The sequence below is a fragment of the Lampetra fluviatilis genome, chromosome 33 (assembly GCF_964198595.1).
Source record: "Lampetra fluviatilis chromosome 33, kcLamFluv1.1, whole genome shotgun sequence".
NCBI lineage: Eukaryota > Metazoa > Chordata > Hyperoartia > Petromyzontiformes > Petromyzontidae > Lampetra > Lampetra fluviatilis.
This window is the reverse complement of record NC_136307.1, coordinates 1,541,623-1,552,329: the sequence shown is the minus strand read 5'-3', so window position 1 is coordinate 1,552,329 and position 10,707 is coordinate 1,541,623.

The window sequence follows — 10,707 nt, the reverse complement described above, 5'->3', positions numbered from 1 at the left end:
GCTATCCCCTCCTCTGTGTTGCCGACTGACGGGATAAGTGCTTGAGGCGAGCAACTCGTCACACGAAGTCGCTTTCACGATGAGGGTTGCACGATCCTAATCTCACTGCACACAGTGCACAGGTCAAGTCGGGTCGCGGCCTCGTCACGAATCCAAATCGATCGGAATCAACCCACGTTTTCCCACGTCCGAGTCTTTGGATGTTCATTATTGTTCAAGAAGAACGACAACCACAGCAGCAACAAGGCTGTACAATCCGAACACACGGCGAGAGGAGCTGTACAATACGACCACGAAGACATTTCCTGTCAAAGAAAAGAGCTTTAGAGCTCATCGGATTTCTCCGCTCCGATGCTGCCAAGGCAGGGCGCACTCCTCGGCGTTCAGATCGCGCGGCTCTCTGACCGGTCCCATGACCGCACGATCGACGCCCCCTGTTGGATCACAAGGCCCAGATTTGAATCCGCACTGGGATGGAGCTGCTGTACAGGATCGTACTGCGGTACACATCGGATTAATTATAATCACGCCGATGCTCCAGGGAACTTTCACATTAAGTAACAGGTTATGTAGAACACAAAAAACCATGTCACTCACGTGTTTGGTTTGGCCTCTAAATTAACCTCCGTTTGGGTCTCGATTGTTATCGTTAGAGGCCGTCCATAAATGACGTCACACGATTTGGAAGATTTTTGACCCCCCCCCCCCCTTTCGTCACACAGCGTCACATGAAGTCAGACCCCCCCCTCAAATATGACGTCAAAGATCTGCCCCCCCCCCAAATATAAAACATGCTGCAAATCGCTTTAAACTATTGTCATTGTAGTACTATTTAATGTGGCGCTGCCCTCTGATGTTGTAGGAGAAAACATTTATTAAAAAAGTCTATTTAATTAAGTAAAACGTGTTGTCTATATTTATTTAAAGTTGCGTATTTTGATGTGACGTCACATTTCTCAACCCCCCCCCCTCGTCACACATCGTCACAAATGTCTTACCCCCCCCCCAGGTGCGTGACGTCATTTATGGACGGCCCCTTAACAATGTAAATGCGCGTGATAATAGGAGTAGGCTAATGGATCTGTATTTTTTTAAATCGATTTTCTATGTGGATGTTTTTTTATGTGGATATCACTGCGTATTTATGGCCCATGCTAACGTGCACTTAGGCAGAGAGGCCCTTACCCCTGGCTATCGTTGAGACACGAGGGGGAAGAAGAGATAGCATCGCAGACAGGACTCTGTGGGTGGGTCGGTGGCGGCTATTCACGTGGCTGTCGGGAATCCAGCACCGTGGATGCAGCAGCGAGCGTTGGTGATTCACCGCACAGATGGTGTAAACCTTTGCTGTACCGCCAAGACAAGGCGGCACAGGAGTGTGAACACATCGCCATCCGTTTCCATCTGTACGAGTGAGGGGGATAGAGCGTTGCCCCCTCACGCGCGAGGGTTTTCGCCGGGTGCTCCAGTTCCCTCCCCACGTGTAAAATAAAACAAGTCATCATTAAGTTATCGAAAACATCTCACGATAAAAAAAAATGTAGCGGCAGGACCCTCTTGTGAAATAAAAAAGACTCCCTTTGACTCCGCGTGGCTTCCTGGATAAGTAACTAAAGTAAGTAAATACAAATAAAATTAATCTGGCTGCTGGGCATGACAGCTGTATCACCATTTTGTTTGGGTTCTTATCCGTCAATCTTGATTTGAAGCTTTCGTGACTGCAGGAATCCATACTTTTTGGTTCTTTCGGTAAAGTCACGTAGGTATAACATTTAATAAATCACGACGTTTCGATCGCAACACCAGCGGTCGTCCTCAGGCGGAAAATATATAATCCAGCAGTGGAACTGCTGAACCATAGCGAGCGAGCTCCACTGCTGGTGGAAGGGCCCCATTAGAGGGAAGATGTTCATGGTCGACTGTCCCACGCTCTTGCAAGCGTCGCATACATGACCAGCGGGTAATATCTCCACCGATCGAAAACATTTCTTTGAATTTTATGAAAAAAAAATTAAAGCACGATCTTGCTGTTCTCTCACCCGTTTCACCATTTGGATACCAGTCCACCTTAAATAATTGCCCTAGGATGGATATACTCTGCTGTGTTTTCCAGTTGTCTCTCCAGAACCTGTTGTAACGCAACTTTTATTTTGCGTATATCTAGTCCAACAGCCTTCTTTGTTAAGTTTTTCAATCAATTCCTGTTTTTTTTTCTTCCATAGTTCACTACCAAACAAAATATCCGTGTAAAAAAAAGAGAAAAGCATAATAATTTACGTATCACACTTTTTTATTTCTTTATACAGCACATTTAAGGCAATGCCCTTCACAAGTCAAACAATAAAAAATCCGTCAAAAATAATAAAACAAAAACGGAGAACGCAAGAGGCGATTCCACGCGGAGGACTCTAGCTGCCGAGTGCTGGTGGATTGAAGTGGCACGAGGTGGGGAGGGTGCGAGACCAGACAGAGGGGGGTTGTTGAATCATTGGGAGGCACGAGGCGACAATGCCATTGATGAGCGCGGCACGAGTGGAGGTTGTAAGGCAAGGGTGACATTTCCGTCAATGTTGCCGATGAAGAGGCCGCACGTGAAATTTCGATTTAAAGCTTTCGTGACTGCAGGGATTCATCTTCTTGGTTCTTTCGGTAAAGTCACGTAATAGGGAAATAATAAAATAATACAAATGAAACATAATAAAATAATTCTCACGACGTCTCGGCCACAACGCAAGCAGCCGTCCTCAGGTGAAGACCAGGTCTGTCGGGGAGACAGCGTCTTCACCTGAGGACGGCTGCTTGCGTTGTGGCCGAAACGTCGTGAGAATAATTGTATTATGTTTTATTTTTATTATTTCCCTTCTACGTGACTTTACCGAAAGAACCAAGAAGAGGCCGCACGTGATTTGGCGGTGGAGTGCGAGCAGCAAAGGAGTCGCGAGAATTATGCTGAGATTACAGGCCTGGGAGAGTGGGAAATGTTGCCGTTGAAAATTGAAAGAGAAAAATAAAGGCGTTGAGTGTGCAGGGCAAGGGAGGAAAAGACGATCCCGTCGGGTTCATAGTCGTTGAGGTGCAGTTGGTTGGCAGTCACCCATGTGGCACTGGCAGCGAGTTGGTGGGAGATGCTGTCACGAGTCTCCTGGGCGTTGTCAGAGGCACTCCAGTAAAGTTGAGTGTCATCATCGTACGGGTGACAGGCGAAGCCTCGCACGAGTCCAGATTAGGGCACCGAGAGGAGGAACGGAAGTGAAAAACGACAGAGCCCATGGGGTTGCCAACAGACAAATGGAGGTACGGGGGAGGGGAGAGCAACATCGAGAGAGATGGAACACACTAAAGCAGAGCGATGGGAGAAAAAACGATCGACTGCTGGGAAGCCAAGAGAGTGAAGTTGGAGGAGATTTGATGCCACGAGTGAACCGGGTGGAGGAGAAGAGAGTCGAGGTGTCACGTGCTCTGGCGAGGTGGAGCTCGCGAGGAGGTTGAGCAAACGCAGTTCCTGAACAGAGGAGGGGCGGAGATCGGATTCGAGAGTCGAAGGGTGACTGAGAGAAATGCGACGATTGCTCGATTAAAGAAGCATGGGGGAGGACAGGATAACACAAAAACACACAAATCAAGGTGTGACTGAAAAATAAAGTTAATCAATAAGACATCTCTGTAACGACGATTTTTTTTAAATGGGAAGTCATACATTGCACACCAATACACGACCAAGGTCCAATGCTTAGACAACCCAGAACACCGATCCAGAAGGCCACAATGAATTATTACAATTAGAGTTGCGATGCCTCCATGTTTTATGAATGCACGATATCCGCGTTTACCTTTGGTAATCCAGCGACTAAACCCGTGCAATAAAAAGTAAGATATAAAAAAACTTAAAAAAAAACACGCTTGAATGAAATGTACCGTACTAGCAATGGAAGAACTCCACGACTCAAGGAAGTGGCCCCAAAGCTTGCCATAACGTAAGGGACCGTGGCCAATTAAAGCCAAACCGAAACAAAACATATAAAAAATTATGTTTTAAAATGTTTTTTTTTTAATTATGATAGAATATAGTATTGTCATCAGTATGACATATGTATACAAAGTTTGCAGTCGATACCACATTGGGAAGCGGGTAAAAATTAAGTTGGGAGATGAGGATACAAGATTTAGTGAGTTAATAAAAAGCGTGTAAAAAAACTCGACAAAGATGCTCGAGACGGCGACTACCACAGGCGCAATAACATTCGGTATGCACGAGGAATTTCTTTGTAAATATCCCTGCCCACATTTGGAAAATTTACCATCGGAACACGACAGAGGGATCTTTAATGTACGTCTCAAATTGCGAGGGGCTTCCCCCCCCCCTCCTCTGCACCGAGTGTGCTCATTGGGGTGGTAACATTCGAGTCGTCCTTGTCAATAGCCTCCAAATTGGTTATATACCTCTAGCAGGGCTCTTCCTCCAGCTCGTCTCAAATTCTCGTCTTTTTGCACGATGGTTTCTCCCCTCTGCTTCCTGACGATTCTCAACAGTTGGGCAGGATGCGTGCGACCTTTCAGCTCTTCGGTGAAAATCGCCAAACCAGTTCTGCCATTTTGCACGTCTGCGGGGCTTTCTTATTCTGAACTTTGTGGCGTTGTTGCTGCTGCTCCCAGTAACTAATTCCAACTCGAAATTAACGGAACTCCTTTCAGCCCTCTGGCGACTATTGAGAACTCGCCTTTTGCCCGTCCAAGGACAGATGCATTGCGGTACATCTGAAACTTGCAAGCGAAAAGCAGACCGCGACGTGATATATTCATTGCATTAATGCGTTTGCAATTTGTAAGGTCGCGGTGACACAGACCTATTTCATTTAAAGTTTCTAACCCCTTGTTCATCATGACGTCCTTTTTACTTCGATGTCTCAACAGCGTTACGTAGATCACGTGACGTGAGGGTTCTGCCTTTGTCGTGAGAGTTGGAAGTTGACGCCGGGGAGGGGGGAGGAGGCGCCTCGCCCCTCCCCCATGACGAGTGACGTCACCCGCTAATTATTATGAATGGGGGGCTGGCCGACGTGGAGTGACGTCACGCGCGGGACAGACATTCTTGGCTCAGCAGTAGTAAATAATGTCTCGCTGTTCATCCCGTCAGTGCCTTAGATACCCAGCACTTCCATTTAGCACGGTTGGCTACGTACGGCGCAAAAGAAGTCCAACATACATACTGTATGTCCTTTGGTTGCTTCTGGCAATGATGCCTTCTATCCCACGCGTTTCTCTCTAACATATCATACAGACTCTGCTCTTGCAGCAGAGTCGATATCCTCTTTCTGCTCCTCCTTAAATCGTCTACTCACGCAGTGTTTTGTCCACGCTTCCGAAGTTGAAGTTTCTCCCATCTGGACACTCGCCCACATTTATCCATTTTAATATTGATGTAGAACGTCATCGTCATTTATTATTTACAACCGCGCCTCCCATGTAGTACATCTCACGGCGCCAGACCAGAGTGGTATTCGAGATGTTGATGATGATAACGACGACAATAAAAAAATACTCGTTCGGTGTAGAAATGATTGCAGACCAAATACAAAGTGCAATATGGAGAGTCGTGTGTCCGTTTCTATCCTCAACGTCTTTCACAAGAGCCGCAAGCTCTCCCGGTGCCTATCCACGATTGTTCTACCCACTCCGACACGCGCTTTCGCTCTTAAAATTTTCGGGACGCTTAAATGACGATTTTAACCAATATTGCTTGCATCCTCCTTAAAAAAAGTTCTCCTGCACCCTACTGCTCTTCAACAATCACATGTTGTGAGCTCACTTGGTGCAGAGATTGTGACGTGCCCTCTCTGTTGTGATTATAGTTTCCTTTTTGGCACAAATAACCAAACGCTCGGCGTGTTCACATTCCAGGAACTCCGTAACCCGCCTCTCTTGTTTCAAGTGAAACGCATTGCGTGGCTTAACATTCGCTACACCTATTTAACCGACGTTACACGCTATTGTATGTATCATTGTATGTGCATACTGAAAACAAATCATAATCACCTTACATTATTCATACCTTGGCTAATTCACACGCGTGTGAAAGCATCTATCGGTACCACTGGATGTGAACCAACATTGTTCAATTTCCCAGACTGATGTATAAATTAAGCCCAGCTGCATTTCGATTTAAGATTTGTAAATTAACAATATAACTAAAAACTCTCAAGTTACTCAGAAAACACGACTGAACTAATTTAATACGTTTTCTCCACGCACAAGTCATCGGGGCGACTACAATTTTAAACCACGACTTTTAAATACCTGCAATTACCTCCTTTGCAAAATTATTAAAACAGAATAAGAGTATGCATCTATACTGGATGAATCAAATCAAGATTGAGTTAAAGCTCTTTTTCACGGAAATTAAACATCAGAACTTCAAGTACTAGCAGAAACGGTAATGTGGAAAACCAGCATTGTAAAATTACACGGGTTAAAATAAACACTCTTAGCCGGTGTCAACCCCCAGCATGTATATTTAATGAGTAAACACAGCTTGATATGTTTACACGCGTGCACACAACAACCAAAATATTCCGCTGTTATCAAAACGCATGGAATTATATGTGAAAAATAGAGACGATATCGCAAAGTTAGTAGCTAAAGTAAACAAAGACACACACAAGCACACTTAGCGTGTTTGCATATCCATGGGATACATATTTGCACGGGTCAACACAGCGCGCGGGTGGTGTAAATGCACAAAAAGATTCCATGCCGTGAAAAAAACGTAAAACAAAACAACGTGACCATCGCTTTAAAAAAGACGCGTTCGAGGCGATCTCGGGCGCACCGGGGCCACACCCTTTGCGGCAGAGGCATCAGCTAGCGCTCTCTACAGCGCCTCTCCATTGTAAAGCACGACAACTCCACCGAGCATCCGTCCCTCGAGCCAACCCACCCAACCCAACCAACCCACCTTCGGGCAGAGCAGCCTTCCAAGGCGGAATCACCATGTGGAAACAGTCGCACATGGTGAAGGATGCTGGCAGTCTCCTGCTCCTATCCCCGTGAACAACTCTTTAAACCATTCGCTACGGGTTCACACCGTGGGTTCTCTCTCTCGCGCTAAGGATGGTGGATGTCTACGGAGTGGTGAACACGCGGCGTGTGCGTGGTGGCCAGCGGGCTCAGAGAGTGCCACCGGTTGCCGCAGAAGCAGCCACTGCGGTACGGCACCTTGATTATATCGAGTGCCACACCCCTTCAGATCAATTCTCTCACCCTGCACCATCAAGCCAACATCCCTCCTCTCCGATATTCCTCCTCCCCCCTCTCTCTCTCTCCCCCCTGATCTGTTATTGGGCGCTCTTGCCCGTCCCGAGCACGCGTGCACGCTGCTCATGCCGTGTGTACACGACGCGCAATCACCCTGATGGCATTGAACAGCAGCATCCCGACCGGCAAGCTGGCTGACGCGAGACGGCGTTGCTGCGTTGTCGGTCAAGTTTATCTCGTAACATACAACGCAAGAGTAGGCACATCACGATACTTGCACGGTATGATTGCCGATTACCTGATTTGTGTTCTCCTACACAAACATAATTAAGTACGTTCAATCGCCATTATAAGCCACATTGTCCAAAAATGTCATTTGGAGCAACGTAATTGTGTTCAGATAATTGGTGCCATCAATAATACTCACGATCGTCACCATCCGGGGTGGTGTAAGGAATTTGTGCGGTAATTCCTTGAACACGTTTCAAAGACTTGCAGTTTTAGGCAACATCTTGCGTTAACAAACCTTGTTTTGCCTGCCCCTTGCACTCTCTATTCCAGTCATGTGCGCAGCTAGAGCCCAGTCAATCGAGCGGTGGGGTTTTGCCAGGAGTCGAAATTCCACATTTCGATGACGAGGACGTGGCTCTAATACTCCCAGACAATACTTACATCATCGACTGCTTAAGGACGATAGACCCACCCGATCTGGATTCGAGCTCGCAATCTTCCGAATGCTCGCCAAGTCTTGGAATTCCACACGGGAACCTCTTAACAATAATGCTATGATGTGGTCTGACCTTGAAAAGTCACTGGTTATTAGGCCTTCATTGATCAGTGGTGGACGGTTGGGTAAATCATTGCATGCAAAACATTGCACTCGGGATGAGACGATTTAATAATGTATAAGCATGCACTCGTCTCATTTATTGACAGGTAATGTATATAGCGCACTTGGCACACTGTGAAGTCTCCTAGTGACACTGATACATATGTACGGAGCACAATTTCCCAATTGTATATCAATGGGACATACTGTACTATGGATTGCCAAAGCAGTACTCTTGGCGTCAGCGGTAAGAACTCGCCGCCGTGCCGAGATGTGACCACTGGATTTTTTAAAACCTGTCTTCCGGTATTTCCTCCAAGTTTAGAAACATGAGTTTAAAAACACGAGTTTAAAAACACGAGTTTAGAAACACGAGTTTAGAAACACGAGTTTGGAAACACGAGTTTAGAAACACGAGTTTAGAAACAAGAGTTTAGAAACACGAGTTTAGAAACACGAGTTTAGAAACACAAGCTTAGAAACACAAGTTCAGAAACACGAGTTTAGAAACACGAGTTTAGAGTATTTGGCTGCGATAAATTTCCACATGAGAAGCCACTTCGCTGAGCTAACCATTTGTGGCCAGGTCGCTTCTGAAAAAGAGCTTTATAGCTCAGTGGGCCTTACATGGTAAAATACTATTTTAGTTTTTAGTTTACTAAATCCAAGCACCAACAGCCAAACATTGAATGAAATATCGACACCCGAGCAGGTGCCAACACTGTCCAACACGTTGCTCTCGCGAGGTGTAACGAAGTCCAGGTGCGGTGACGTCGCTCTTCTTTATATTATGTCACCATGCACGTGCACGCCAACCAGGCAAACATCAGTAACACATTCCTGCGGAGGAAGCTGGTAGGAACGTTGGGTTGCTCGGTCAACGGCGGCGTGGTGTATTCCGCAAATATGCCCGACTGAGGGCGGGCACAAGCCGGCGTGAGTAGGTTAAACGTTGAGTTTTATAAGGGCACCACGGGGTGACCAGCCCCTCCCCACCCAGCCCCACCCCTCCCACCCTCCCCACCCAGCCCCTCCCCACCCTCCCCACCCAGCCCCTCCCTGTACGACGGACGGACGGACACAATAATCCCCTGTGGGCTGGTGGAACCAGTGGGTTCCTACCAGTATCATCATCATCATCGCCGTCGTGTGTCAGCCTCACTCCGCTGGACGTGTCTTGAATATCACCGTCTCTCGTAACACTTCAGCACTTGTTCTGCCCCTCGTGAACAAAACAACGTTCAAGATCTTGTCCAGATCCTTTCTGTGCCCAATGTAATAGTGGAGTATCTGAGCAGATGCCCATTGCGATGGAGCGATACAATCAGCTCGTGCCGTTGCGAGATGAAGTTGAATCACAGGACGGAGACAGCTTGAGGCCTTCAATCTGCCGTGGATTTGATCGTCACTGATAATACATGAAATGTACGTATGTTGAACTTCTTTCGCACCGTATATAGCCAAACGTGCTAATCAGGACTTGCGGAATAACCTTCTGAGGTCTTACCACATATAGCAACTTGACAATTTGCATACTAAAATAAAGCAACGACCCACGGATGTGACGAGTGGCTAGAAACACGAGCTGAGAAAAATAATGTGCAGAGTGGAGTGAGCTCATTCACTTTGATTTGCTTGAGATGACCTCGATATTTTAGGAGAGCACTCGAATGTGCGGTCAGGTACTCGTGTTATAGGAGAAATCGCTTACGGGCCAAAATAGAATCAAATTCAATAACGATGTTAATGCGAGCGACGCGAATACCGCATTAAATACATTCACCAGACTTCCGCATGCAACGCAAGTCTTCATCTTCTTGGTTCTTTCGGTAGTCACGTAGAAGGGAAATAATAAAATACAAATTTAACATAATAAAATACAATTCTCACGACGTTTCGGCCACGTCTTTCCGACAGCCGTTCTTCACCCGAGGACAGCTGCTTTAAATCGAAATTCAACGCGTCTGTTCCCATTATCAGGATGCACGTTCATTTCCACACGAATGTCACGTGTAATGATTTCACACAAGAGCTCAGCGCTTGTAAAGTGAGCTGCAAGTTGTATTTGAGAAGATGGCAAAACAATGAGTGCACACCCACCAATATGAAGGGTGGAACACCAATGACTAACCGGTTCAAGAGGACTAGTGACATAAAACACCGACATGAGTTTCCATGGCCAATTATTTAACGTTTGCCTCTTTAATGTTTTAATGGAACCATTTATATAAACTATATGCGATCTATCCCACTAAGAATATATGGTCGGTGAATAATGAAAGTGACGGGATATAAACATGTGACAAAAGCCTCCCATCTAACTGGTACGTGGAAAGGAGAGATCACTGCTAAATCTACCGAACACCGATCGTGGGTAAAACAAAAAAACCTTGCAATATGCAGCGAACAAGCAGCGATTTCTGGGTTCGCTTTCAATTACGACGGGTGCCAGATGCGCATATGAATGCATTACCCACTCCAACATTAGTCAGCTCAATTTAAATCGGCATACAGGCACCCCCGATATTTGACTTGACAATGCGTCCCATTAAATGCAGTGTTTATTGTGCAACTTGGTACAATTTGTGCAGAAGTCACAAAATGGCACAGACATGAAAAGGTTCTTT